Here is a 12,676-nt window from a genome sequence, read left to right on the forward strand (position 1 = left end):
TAACAAGAATGTAAAATGGTTCAGTCATTATGGAACTCAGTTCAGCTACTGCTTAAAGAGCTAAACAAAGAACTACCATATGATTCAGTAATTCTATTCCTAGCTTTATACCCAAGAGAACTGAAAACCATATGTTCAAACTAAGGTTTGTACACAAATGTCCACAGCGGCATTATTCATAATTGCCAAGACATGGAAACAACCCAAAAGTCCAACAATGGATGAACGGATAAACAAAATGTGGTATTTCATACAATGGAATATTATTTGGCCATAAAAAAGAAAAAAAGTGCTGACACCTAATACAACATGAAACTATTATGCTAAATGAAAGCAGGTGGTCACAAAAGAACAACATATTGTATGGTTCCATTTATATGCAATGTCCAGAATTCATAGAGACAGAAAGTGGAATAGTGGTTGCCAAGGGCTGTGGGGAGGAGAGAATGGGTAGTGACTGCTTAATGGGCACAGTTTATTTTTGGAGCGATGAGAATGTTCTGGAAATGGATATTGGTAATGGTTATACAACACTACAAATATACTAAAACCCACTGAATTGCATACTTGTGTGCTATGTGAATTTTGTCTCAATTCAAAAAGGGGGAGGAGAAAGAAGAGGTGCAGGATGTGGTGAGGACAATTTGCAGGAGAGCTTTGCCTCATCTGGTCCATCTGGTACTTTTGGGTACAATCTTGCCCTGACCTCTGGGGCTTAGATGACCCATGTGTCCCAAGATGGACGAACCCAGGTAAACACTTCGGGCCAAGCTGTTTTATCTTCTCCAGCTGACCATCCAGACAGAAGCAGGAAAGAGGAAAGAAAGGGAGGAAACAACACACAGGTCTAATCTAGGAGGAGACCAGGGTGGCGGGGGGTGGGAAGAAAACATTGTTTTCTTCCTTTCGTCTCCAAAGCCAGGTGACAGAGAATGGAAATGGGGAATGTAGATCAAAATGTAATTTTCCCTTACAAGCTGCGGGGAGGCCAGGGGCTGGGGAGGTGGCCTGCCCTGGGGAGCTGCTCACACAGCAATAACTCATCGGCAGCTCTGCACAGAAGTGGTGCTTATTAAAGGTCAAACGGAGCCAGTGGGGGGAGGGTGGGTGGAAACAATAAAGGGGCACGTGTTGGAGGGGGCTGGTTCTGATTAAGAAGTTGTCCCAAGCAGGGCAGAGGCCAGTCATTCAAGCCTGCAGGTGATGCCCCTGACACCCACGGGGGGACCCCTGGGCTGGAAAATGCTGCCTTTGTCTTCATGCCCCAAGAATTCCCCTGGCCCCATGCAAAGATCAATTGTGAATCAATAAAACACTGGCTTGTATAAGAAACAATTATCAGCAAGCCAGAAAAACAGCATTGGAAGCCCTCTGCTCCTGTCTACCTGCCAGTGGGTGGGAAGGTTGCTAAGCTGTCAGAGATCAGGCAGCTGAAGAATGACCTAAGCTCACGAGAGCCCAAGTTGGCCTGCTTCTTCTTCATCGTCCTCATTAGTTACTTCTCCTATGTGCCAAACATTCTACACAGCACATGATCTTATGGCATCCTCTCAACATCATACACATGAGTACTGTTATTCCCATTTTACAGTCAGGAACACTGAGGCCCAGACAGGTTAAGTCACCTGTCTGACAGCACTTACCTAGTGAGAGGCAGAGTCAGGGCAGGACCTCAATCTGTCTGACCTCAAAGCCTGTGTGCTTAATCATGGCACCCAACTACCTCTCATGATAACCAAATGATTATTGAGGGCCTACCATGGGCTGGGTCATGAATGCTGTGTTGGGTAATTTATTTCCTCTCTCAGGGTCTCAGCTTTTTTATCCACCACATGGAGAGTTACCGCTGATGATCTTATCTAGGAGGGAGGGTCTGAATATCCAGTGATAGTGACTGGTATCCAAGCCAGCTTCCATTTGGAAAATGGAAAGTCTGTGTTTCTAAGAAGTTATCCCTCTCAGCATCTTTCTCACTGAGAATACTGTCCTGCCTAGCAGCCAGCACAATCCTGACACAGATGGACATCACGGTTTCAAGCTGCGATGAGGACAGATTATTTGATGTGTCACTGATCCTGCAGGAAACAAAACATGAAGCCCAAGGGTTGGGAAAATGGAAATGAGATATTGCAGTTGACGTGATGATAACCAGATGTAGGCATTAAACAACAGGCATGGCAGGGTACCTGGGTGGCTCAGTTGGTTGAGCATCCAACTTCAGCTCGGGTCATGATCTCGCAGTTTGTGGGTTTGAGCCCCTCATTGGGCTCTGTGCTGACAGCTCGGAGCCTAGAGCCTATTTGACTTCTGTGTGTCCCTCTCTCTGCCCCTCCCCTGTTCATGATCTGTCTCAAAAATAAATAAAACATTAAAAAAATAAAAAAAACCCAACAGGTATGGCCCAAACCATCAGGCCTCTGACCCATCTCCATGAAGAGACCCTCAATAACCCTTTGCTGGTCAGAGTCTGGTTTCCAAAATGCTGAGCTACCATGTTTTCACTTGTGTAGTCCAAGGCTTTAATGTTTTTTAACATGAAGGGTTATTTTCATTTTAAAGGAGCTGTGGATGGGCTCTTTTATAGGCCTCACCTGGGTTGCTAGTAAGGGCTTCTTGGAAAGCTTGAGAAGCATCTACTGCAGCAGAGCACAAGGCTGCAGAAAAACAATTTTTTCCCCTGAATAAGTGAATGGAAGAAAGTAATTTAGGAGGCAAACAAGTGGTAGAGTAAGAGTTGGGGAAGTGTGTGTGTGTGTGTGTGTGTGTGTGTGTGTGTGTGTCTGTTGTCATAATAGCTCTTTAACATCAGAAAGCTCTCTGACTTGTATTTGTTTTGGTTTTTAAATGTACCTTTAGTGGCATTTTAATTGTTTCTTCCTGACCCAGTAACATCTATGACACCTGATCTTGCAAACAGTGGCGTTGCTGGCAACAACAGATACTTCTGGTGCCCAAGTCACAGCCCTACAGCTCATCCTTGACTGTGGCCTCAAAAGCCTAAGCACCTTTTTCTTTTAATTTAAATTCAAGTTAGTTAACATACAGTGTAGTATTGATTTCTGAAGTAGAACCCAGTGATTCATAACTTGCATATAACACCCAGTGTTCATCCCAAGTGCCTTCCTTAATGCCCATCACCCATTTAGCCCATCCCCTTCACACCTCTCCTCCAGGAACCCTCAGTTTGTTCTCTGAATTTAAGTCTCTTATGGTTTGCCTCCCTCTCTGTTTTTATCTTATTTTTCCTTCCCTTCCCTTATGTTCATCTGTTGTGTTTCTTAAATTACACGTATAAGTGAAATCATATATTTGTCTTCCTCCACCTGACTTCGTTCGCTTAGTATAATACAGTCTAGTTACATCCACGTTGTTACAAATGGCAAGATTTCATTCTTTTTGATTTCTGAGTGGTGTTCCATTGTATGTATATACCATATCTTCTCTATCCATCAGTTGATGGACATTTGGGCTCTTTCCATAATTTGGCTATTGTTAATAGCACTGCTATAAACGTTGGGGTGCTTGTGCCCCTTCGAATCAGCATTTTTGTTTACCTTGGATAAATACCTAGTATAGCAATTGCTGGACAGGGAGCAACCTTAGCTCCAACAACTTTGTACCAGACATGTCTCCAGAGGCAAGGGAAGTAAAAGTAAAAATGAACTATTGGGACCTCATCAAGATAAAAAGCTTCTGTGCAGAAAAGGAAACAATAAAACTAAAGGCAACTGACAGAATGGGAGAAGATATTTGCAAATGACATATCAGATAAAGGGTTAGAATCCAAAATCTATAAAGAACTTATCAAACTCAACACCCAGCAACTGATGGAATGGGAGAAGATATCTGCAAATGACATATCAGATAAAGGGTTAGTATCCAAAATCTATAAAGAACTTAACAAACTCAACACCCAAAAAAACAAATAATCCAGTGAAGAAATGGGTAGAAGACGTGAAAAGACACTTTTCCAAAGAAGACATCCAGATGCCTAACAGACACCTGAAAAGATGTTCAGCAGCACTCATTATCAGGGAAATAGCCTAAGCAACCTAACAACACCCAGATTCAAGCACCTTCCCAGAACCCAGAACCTTCTCTGCTTCTCTGCCTCAGTGCTTTCTCTGATGCTGCAAGAACCTGCTCATTCTCAGCCAGATGAATCCCAAAAGCATAGCACAGAGCAACCCTCGAATGGGCAGACAGAGCCAGTAGATAAAGACCTCAGCTTTCCTGCCTCCCATGCTTTACACAAAGACTTCTGGGAGGCTATGTGCACACTTCTCAAACGCCAGAGTGGAGTTGAGTCTCATTGTCTACAGGTTTTTATCATTTCTTGATTTCACTTTCTCTACCTCTTTACTTCTGTTTCCTGGGACCAGCTCCCAGATAAATTACTTGCAGTGAGTTCTTCTTTGGGAGCATCCCAAATAAGACCCCAAACCTGTATCTTTCAGAAATGTAATTCCATGGTAGGTGCATTAGTCCAGTTCAACCAAAGAGGTAGGCCCACTGGGCGGTGTATTAAAGAATTTCCCAAGCATGTGCCCTCACTCAACTATGATTGATTAAAGTCTCTGTAAGGTTGTTGTCTTTGTATTTGATGCTAAAGTTTGAAATCTGCAGGCCAGGAAGTCCAGAAGGGCAGACAGATGTCAAGTGGGGCAGAGCAAGGACAAGCTGGAATCCATGAGCACACACTAGAACCCATAAGGACACAGACTTGAACCCATGCCAGTTCTTTCCGTCTCCGACTTGATGATGTGGGTGTCTTCAAGGAGAAGTTGGTGCCCTTCATCAAGGGTCCAAACATACACCTGGCCCAGGAGTCAAAGAAGCTGAAGGAGGATCCATGGGAAGGTAGTCCCACATCAATGAGGTGAACCCAACACAACAGGTGTGAGCTACAAAACTGTTTTACCTGACCAAGAGAACAAAGCACAAAATGTCCACAGTCTCCCTTACATCTTTCAAATCTCTCACAGAAATCTTGCCTGTGGCTCTGGAAACATAGCAAGGAAGGGATTCTGGGAAATGTAGCTCAGCCTGGCCAAGTTGACACTTTACAAAGCCACCACAGTAAGTGAGGGGTTCCTGCATTATAAAACATCAGAATTGGGCAAGACTTGACCTCAGGACCAACTATACTTGGAAATGTCTCACCATGACTTGCCAACATTGTTAAAAAAAAAAAAAAAAAAAAAAAGCAGCTTCTTCATTCTCAGCTGCTGAAGGCAAAGCCGCTGCATACAGTCAGTAGGGTTGTGCACTGAACAATTCTAGACTGCTATATTCACATGGATTATGATGTGAATGGTGCCCCCTTGAGCTGGGCCTTGCAACCACACCCGCCCACAAGAGCTTCAGCTGATGACAAGGGGGAGCACATTTTACAATAAGTTCCCCAGCCCATATGAAGCATCCCATATTGATTTGATGGCAGGGGAGGGAGCCATATCTTGGCCAACAATTAGAATACCATAAACAAGAGTGGACTAACTGGAAGGGTGGGGTTGAACTAAAAGGGGGGACAGACAGGTGGGTCTGGGAAGTAATAGTAGTATACACAGGCAAGAGACGAAATCCAAAAAGGTATCCTAAGACAGGCAGGAAGAAATACCTGACTCTAAAGCCGGGTAGGGAGCAGAGCCTGAAGGAGCAGAGAGGCAGGTAGGTACACCCCGAGGGTAAGCTCCAGTTTGCTCCTGCCCTTATTCTCCCAAATCAATTAGGCTGCCTGGCTCTGGGAATACTTCCCTTCACTTTACCCACAGAGGACCTCTGTGGGGACATTTTTAAGGGCTCTGGAAATGTCAGAGTCCAGGCAGAAAGATAGAGCTGGACTGGTGCCCACTTGCGGCTTGTCCTTGCCTTGCAACATCCATTCTCTTTTGTTTTCCAAGCATTGTACCGATTTCCCTGGTGGAACAACTCTGCCCCAGCCTCGGTCAGTGGGGGGCCTGATTCAAGACCAGAACACCGGGGCTTATGGGCAGGTGAACTAACCAGCCCAGTGCCATACGGCATGGCGAAGCCTGGCTAAAACCCATGACTTCAAGGCTGGAGCAGTTACCTGCTCTGCAAGTCTGCCACCAAAAACGGTGAGCGAGCACTAGATTGCAGGGCTGGGTCAGCTTTGGGGTGAAATTCAAATGGAAGCTGGGATCTGTTTTCTCACCTTTGTCCTCCCTCTCTTGCTCAGAGAGTAAACACTTGCATAGCACAAGCCGAGAGAGAACTCCAGCTCATTAAATCGCTAATTCTCTCTCTCCTGTGCCATCCCTAGCACGGCCCTGAAGTCAGCAAAACCTGTTATCTACTTAATCTGATTTTATGCCAGGTCGCAATTTATTTTTGAAATTTTTTCCTTGTTGGATAATGGCAACTCTGAAAAAGCTCTATTGATTTCTTGACTGCAGGTTTATCGGGGCTGAGTCAGCCCAGCCCTCCGCCAACAGGAGTTTCCATTCAGATCTTTATCTTGTCAATTCCCAGCTTGAGAGACCAAGTTTAGTTAAGGCCGTAGGGATGGGTCCTCAGGGTTGCATTCATACCCATAATGAAACAAAATTAGAAACTTGCTTTAGGTCTTAACAACCACTATATTCACCGTACTGAATTATACACAGAGGAGAGAGGATGCAAACGGAGGGAAGTTGGTACTTTGCACACATTTGTGGTCTAACTACAGCCAAATAACTTTCAATGGGGTAAAGCAGACAGAAAACCAAAACTTCGTCCTGATGTTGGCATCATGTACCAAAGTGCTCAGCATCTCCAGGTCTGTTCTTCATTCCCAAGTGGGGGAAATATCTTCTACCTTCCTTACGATATCACAGACTTCTCAATAAAATTGACAGTCCTCAGTAGAAAAATACTTGAGAATAGATGATCATTACCCACATGCTCCCCAGGCTGAGCCTTCAACACCAAAAGGGGTTTTAAATCTTGCTTCTTCCAAGAACCTTTCCTTCATTTTGCATTTTATTGTTCATTCAGAAAACACTCATTGGGCAGATACTAAAGATATAAATTATTTCCACCCACACTTACCCTCTCTTCTTAGACAATCTGCCCGCACCTCCTGCCAGCAGCTCACATCCCCTTGGCCCACCTGTGGGCTCTAGCCCCTGCCACGGCAAATCACCTGCTCACAGGGGTAGTCTGCTGGCACCTTGCTTCAGCTGGCGGCACCGTGTACCTTTTGCTTTCTGCTTCAAAGCTTGATAGCCATTCTCGTGCGTGTACAAAACTGAAGTGAGATGGAGGTAACACCCTTTGGGGCAACCCTTGACCAGCAGAGGACAGGAGCCGATGGAAAGATTCTTCCATCTCCTGTTATCAGGAGGGCATTTCTGACGTGCATTATACTTAGTTCTCAGAGGATCTCTGTTGAGCACGAGCCTCACTTGCCCACATCAGCTCAATAACACATCTTTGGAGTGGCTTTCTCTCCTCCTCTAGTTCACTCTTCCAAGTCCTTCATCTCCTGTTCCCTGGCATCTCTTCCTGACCAAACTACCTGTAAGCAAGCCATTCTGTCAAGCTCTGTTTTCAAGGGGAGAATCTGGGCTAAGCCCTCCTTACTGCAAAGAGATACTCCCAGTCGCAAGAACAGCGGCCCACGTGATCCCAGTCCCCCGCCTCTGCCTTCAGTTGATTGGCCCACGAGTGAACGCCTGGCAGGAGTTAAAGCCAATCAAATTTCCTCTTCCCTGGGGATTCAGAATCAAACTCTGTGTGATGTTCAAAGTGAGCTTTGTAAAACTCAGGCTGGGGACATCCACATGACCACGAAGCAGAGAAAGCCAATTTGCAGAGAAAAGGAAAGAGACATCATGCCACGTTGGTAAGACACTGAGGAAAATTGCTAGTTTCTGGTACCTTTCTTTTTCAAGGTTCAAGTTCTTTGCTGGCCCAACTTTCGTCCCCAACCTTGGGTTCTATAGGACCCTTTTATTCTTCCAATAAATCCATTTTTCTATTACACTAGCTTGAGTGAGATTGTTATGTGCAAACAGTTCTCCATAATAAGAACATCTTCTTAACACAGCCAGTTACTGTGTTAAGCTCCAAACATACAATGATGAATAAGAAATAGCCCCTTCCTTCAAAGAGCTTAGCATCTATAAGATTAAAAAATGAGGTAGTAGTTCACAACATTTCCCATGCTGCCAGAGAGCTAATTCTTTTCATCCTAGGCCTTGTATATTATCCCAAGTAATTAATTTATCATATTAATTGCAACATTTCCTAATCTTTGCCACACGCAAGGCACTGTGCTTTACACATGTCAGATCTTTTCACTCTTTTAAATGATTCATTTCTTTAATGTCAGCGATACAACAGTAAATAAGATCATTTCAAGTTGTAATAAGTGCTCTGAAGGAAATCGATCAGGTGATGTGATAGATAACAGCCAGGGTGGCAAGAGTGGATGAAAACTATTTTAGATGGAGAGGGGAGAGTGTCAGAGAGAGTTCCTCTGAAGACTCAACATTTACAGAGACTTCTGTAAGAGACTTACAGAATGAGAACCAACTAGCTATGCAAAAATCCTAAGGGAAAAACGTTCAAGGGAAAGGGAAGTGCAAAGGCCCTGAGGCAGGAATGAAATGAAGACTAAATGAATGACTAAACTCCAAATAGGACAACAGTTCCTGACTCTTGAATCACATTTGCCATTTCCAGGTCTCTAGCTGCAAAGTGAGGTTTTTAAAATATCCATATTTAGGCTCCTCTCTCAGAGACTTAGATTTGATCAGCCTAGAGTAGGACCCAATCATGTGTTCCTTTTTAAGCTCACCAGAAATTCTAATGTATAGGGAAGGTGGAGAATGACTTTCCTAGATGGACATTGGTGCAGTACAACTTACATAAAAAAGGAAGTAAGCATGACGGGAAGATGTGATGATTAGATATCTCCCAAATCTTGGGTCAATTCCTTGGTCCAGTGGCCACAGTCTGTATCCAGAAAACAGCCTCCCCAAATCTGGAGACTGGGTGAAAGGATGTAAATAGATCTCAAGCAGGAAGTGCTTCATTGTGAGAAACTTTATCCGCTTTGCCAGAGCTTCCCCCAGGCTGGGTGAGACTACCACTTCTCTGCTTCTCACCCCTCATGCTTACCCCTATAAAGCACTTACCACATGGTATGATATAGGCCTATATATTTGCTCATCCAATAGAACTCCATGACGGCAGGAATTGTGTCTTCTTTCCCATAGCATCTTACTCCAAGAAGCCATCCTTGACTTCACCCCAAGATAGTTTAGATGCCTCCATTTATCATACAATCTATTGCCCTCTATTTTAACTGTATTTATGTACGTCTCCCTCAGTAGTCTGGGAACTCTCTGAGTCTGCTACCATACTCATTGATTCATTCCACAAATATCTATTGATCACCTTCTACGTAACACATACTTCTCTAGACACTGGGGATACAGCAGTGAAGATAAATGGACCTGCTCTGTTGGAGCTTCTGTCACCATGGTGGTTGGACAGGCAATAAACTTGTAAAGTACACATTATGTCAGACAGTGATAAGTGCTCTTGGTGTGATGGGAAGGCATGGGATGGTTTTCAATAGAGGAGTAAAATGACCTCACTTCCCTTTGAGAGGCACCACTGCAGTCCCTGTGTTAAGAAGAGAGTGTAAGGAAGTAAGGACATGTGCCAGAGGGCACGTTATGCAGCCGCTTCAGTTAACCAGGTAGGAGCTGATAGGGGTTCAGATAAAATGGTAGCAACAGAGATGGTGATAAGTGGCCTAATTCTCAGTGTGCTTGTGTTTCTTAAGTTTATTTATTTATTTTGAGAGAGCGAGAGAATGAGGGAGGGAGAGGGCAGATGGGAGAGAGGAAGAGAATCCCAAGCAGGTCCTGCACTTACAGTGCAGGGCTCAAACTCGTGAACTGTGAGATCATGACCTGAGCCAAAATCAAGAGTCAGGTGCTCAAACCACTAAGTCACCCAGGTGCCCCTGGATATGCTTTTTAATAGCATTATTGAGGTGGAATCAGCATACAATAAACTGTATGTACTTGAAAATACAATTTGATACACTTAGGGATCTGTATATACTTGTGAAACCATCACCACGATGGGTAACAAACACACCTACCCCCAAAAAACATCTCCTCATGCTCCCAGGCAATCTCTCCCACCTCCTCTCATTCCTAGGCAACCACTGATGTGCTTTCTGTCACTACAGATGAGTATGAATATTCTGGAATTGTATATAAATGGCATCATACAGTACTATTTTATATTTGGCTTCTTTCACTTGGTGTATTTTGAAATCCATTCATGTTGCATACACCAATAGCTTATTCCTTTCTGTTCTTGAGTAGTGTTCCACCCTATGGAGATACCACAGTTTGTTTATCCATTTACCTGCTTATGGGTGTTTGGGTTATTTTCCGGATTCTGGATGTATTTTGAAGGTAGGGCTGAAATAATTTGCTGGAGGAGAGGCTGCTACAGAAAGAACAGACCCATAGGTAACTTCCAGCTTCTTCACTTGAACTGAGAAGGTGGAATTGCCAATGGCTTGAGACAGGAAACACTGAAGGTCTGGGGAGGTAGGAGACCTCTGACACAGCTGGCACATAGTAGGAGCTCGATAAATGTTTGCTGAAGAAAGGATGAGGACAGGGAGAACAAAAGAAAAAAGTGTAAATTCAGCTGGGGAATACAAATCCTAAGCTGCAAGCCAATGAAACAGATTTCTTCCTTTTCTACATCCCCATCTCACTCCTGGAGCCCAGGCAGTCATAACCATAAAGAGATTCCTCGGGCACAAAGGAGGTAGAGGCAGATTCAATTAAAGCAGGATCTCTTGTTCTCCAATGGCCTCAGGTGTAGGAAGCATTGTTTTCTCCCCAGCAAGGGGCTGAATGCACAACTGTCCTCTTTGGTTTGTGAACAATAAGCTACCAAATTACTCTCCTCAGATTTAGGGGCACTAAGAAGTCCCTTCCCTCTCCCCCATTTAGCCTGATCTCCAACTTAAAATGTGTCTAATTGACACTTCATCAGGGCTGAACCCTAGTGTGAATTGTTGTTAAAATCCACACATACCAATTTTTTTTTTTTTTAGAGAGAGAGTGAGTGGGGCAGAGGACCAGAGGGAAAGAGACAGAGAATTCTAAGCAGTCTCCACGATGTGGAGCTCAATCCCACGACCCTGGGATCATGATCTGAGCCAAAATCAAGAGTCAGATGCTCAACCAAACTGAGCCACCCAGGCGCCTCATATACCAATTTTTAAAACTGGCAAAAGATATGAAAAAGCAATCCACAAGAGAATAAATATGAATAACAAAACAAAACAAAACAGAAACACCATAAAGGAGGTGGGATGCCCACCCATACTGAAAGAAATGGAATACTCACTATACTCAAAGAAATGGGAAATTTCTAAAATCTTGAGAAAACATATTTTCCCAATCAAATTGGCATGACTAAACAAATGCTAGCACTGGGAAGAGTGCTAAACTAAGTGCTTAGTGACTAAACTAAGCTAGTGCTGGGAAGAGTGTGAGGACATAGACAGGAATGTACTTTTCTGGTAGAAATACAAATTGTTACAACCATTCTGGCAGAAGCTTAAAAAGGAGCCATAGTCTTTGGTCCAAAAATTCTACATTTAGGAATTTGTGCTGGGTGAATTGTGATGGATGTCTGTAAAGATATTCATCATATCATTGTCTATAATAGGAAATGTCCGTAACAACCTTAATGTGTAAAGAAATTATGACACTGCCCATCAATAGAAGAATAGAAAATACATTGTGTATATTCATACAATAAATTATACAGCACTGAAAAATGAACAGATTTGTACTACATTCAACAACATGGCTAAATCTTTCAAACATAATATCAAATGAAAGAAGAAAAGAATACATACAGGATGAGCCCATTATGGAAAACTCAGAAACGGGCAAACTTAAACTATATATTGCTTAGAGATACAAACACAAATGGAAGACTCTAAGGAAAAACAGTAAAGTGGTTTCAATAAAAGGCAATATAGTAGTTAACTCTAGGGAAGAGGGAGGTACGGAACTCTGGAATTTGGCAATGTTTTATTTCTTGCCCTGAGTGGCAATTATGTGTGTGTTCAAATTGCTGTCATCCTTTATGCTGTATTTTCCCTATCCTGGTCCTTTCACTGCTAACCAAGATGAGTAAATGAGATTTTTTCCTTCAAAGTTTATGATAGAACCACACAGAGCAAAGTTTGCCCATTTGTATCTAAAGATTCTAACAAGCGTAGCATGAATAATTTGTTTTTAAGGTTTCTCCTCTCTGACCTTTAGAAGATCTAAATTGGCCCTACTTTGATAGGACAGTCCTGGAAGATAATAGGACCACCACATGTCTGAATTTGCTGAAATTTGGCATCAGAGACAGAGAGAGAGAGAGAGAGAGAGAGAGAGAGAGAGAGAGAGAGACAGAGGGAGGAGAGAGGAAAAGGAGGAGGAGGGGGAGGAGGGAAAGAGGGAGTAAGGGGAATAGAGAGACAGAAAGAGATAATGACCATAGCTGATACAGCTTGCTAAAGTTCTGCTCCTTAAACTAATCATTTAAATAAAAGTGTGGCTGATTCAGGGACTGTGGTGGAGGAGAGAAAGCAAATGCCAGATAACCAGGGAATCATAGATTC

Source organism: Lynx canadensis, chromosome D3, assembly GCF_007474595.2.
Source record: "Lynx canadensis isolate LIC74 chromosome D3, mLynCan4.pri.v2, whole genome shotgun sequence".
Lineage (NCBI taxonomy): Eukaryota > Metazoa > Chordata > Mammalia > Carnivora > Felidae > Lynx > Lynx canadensis.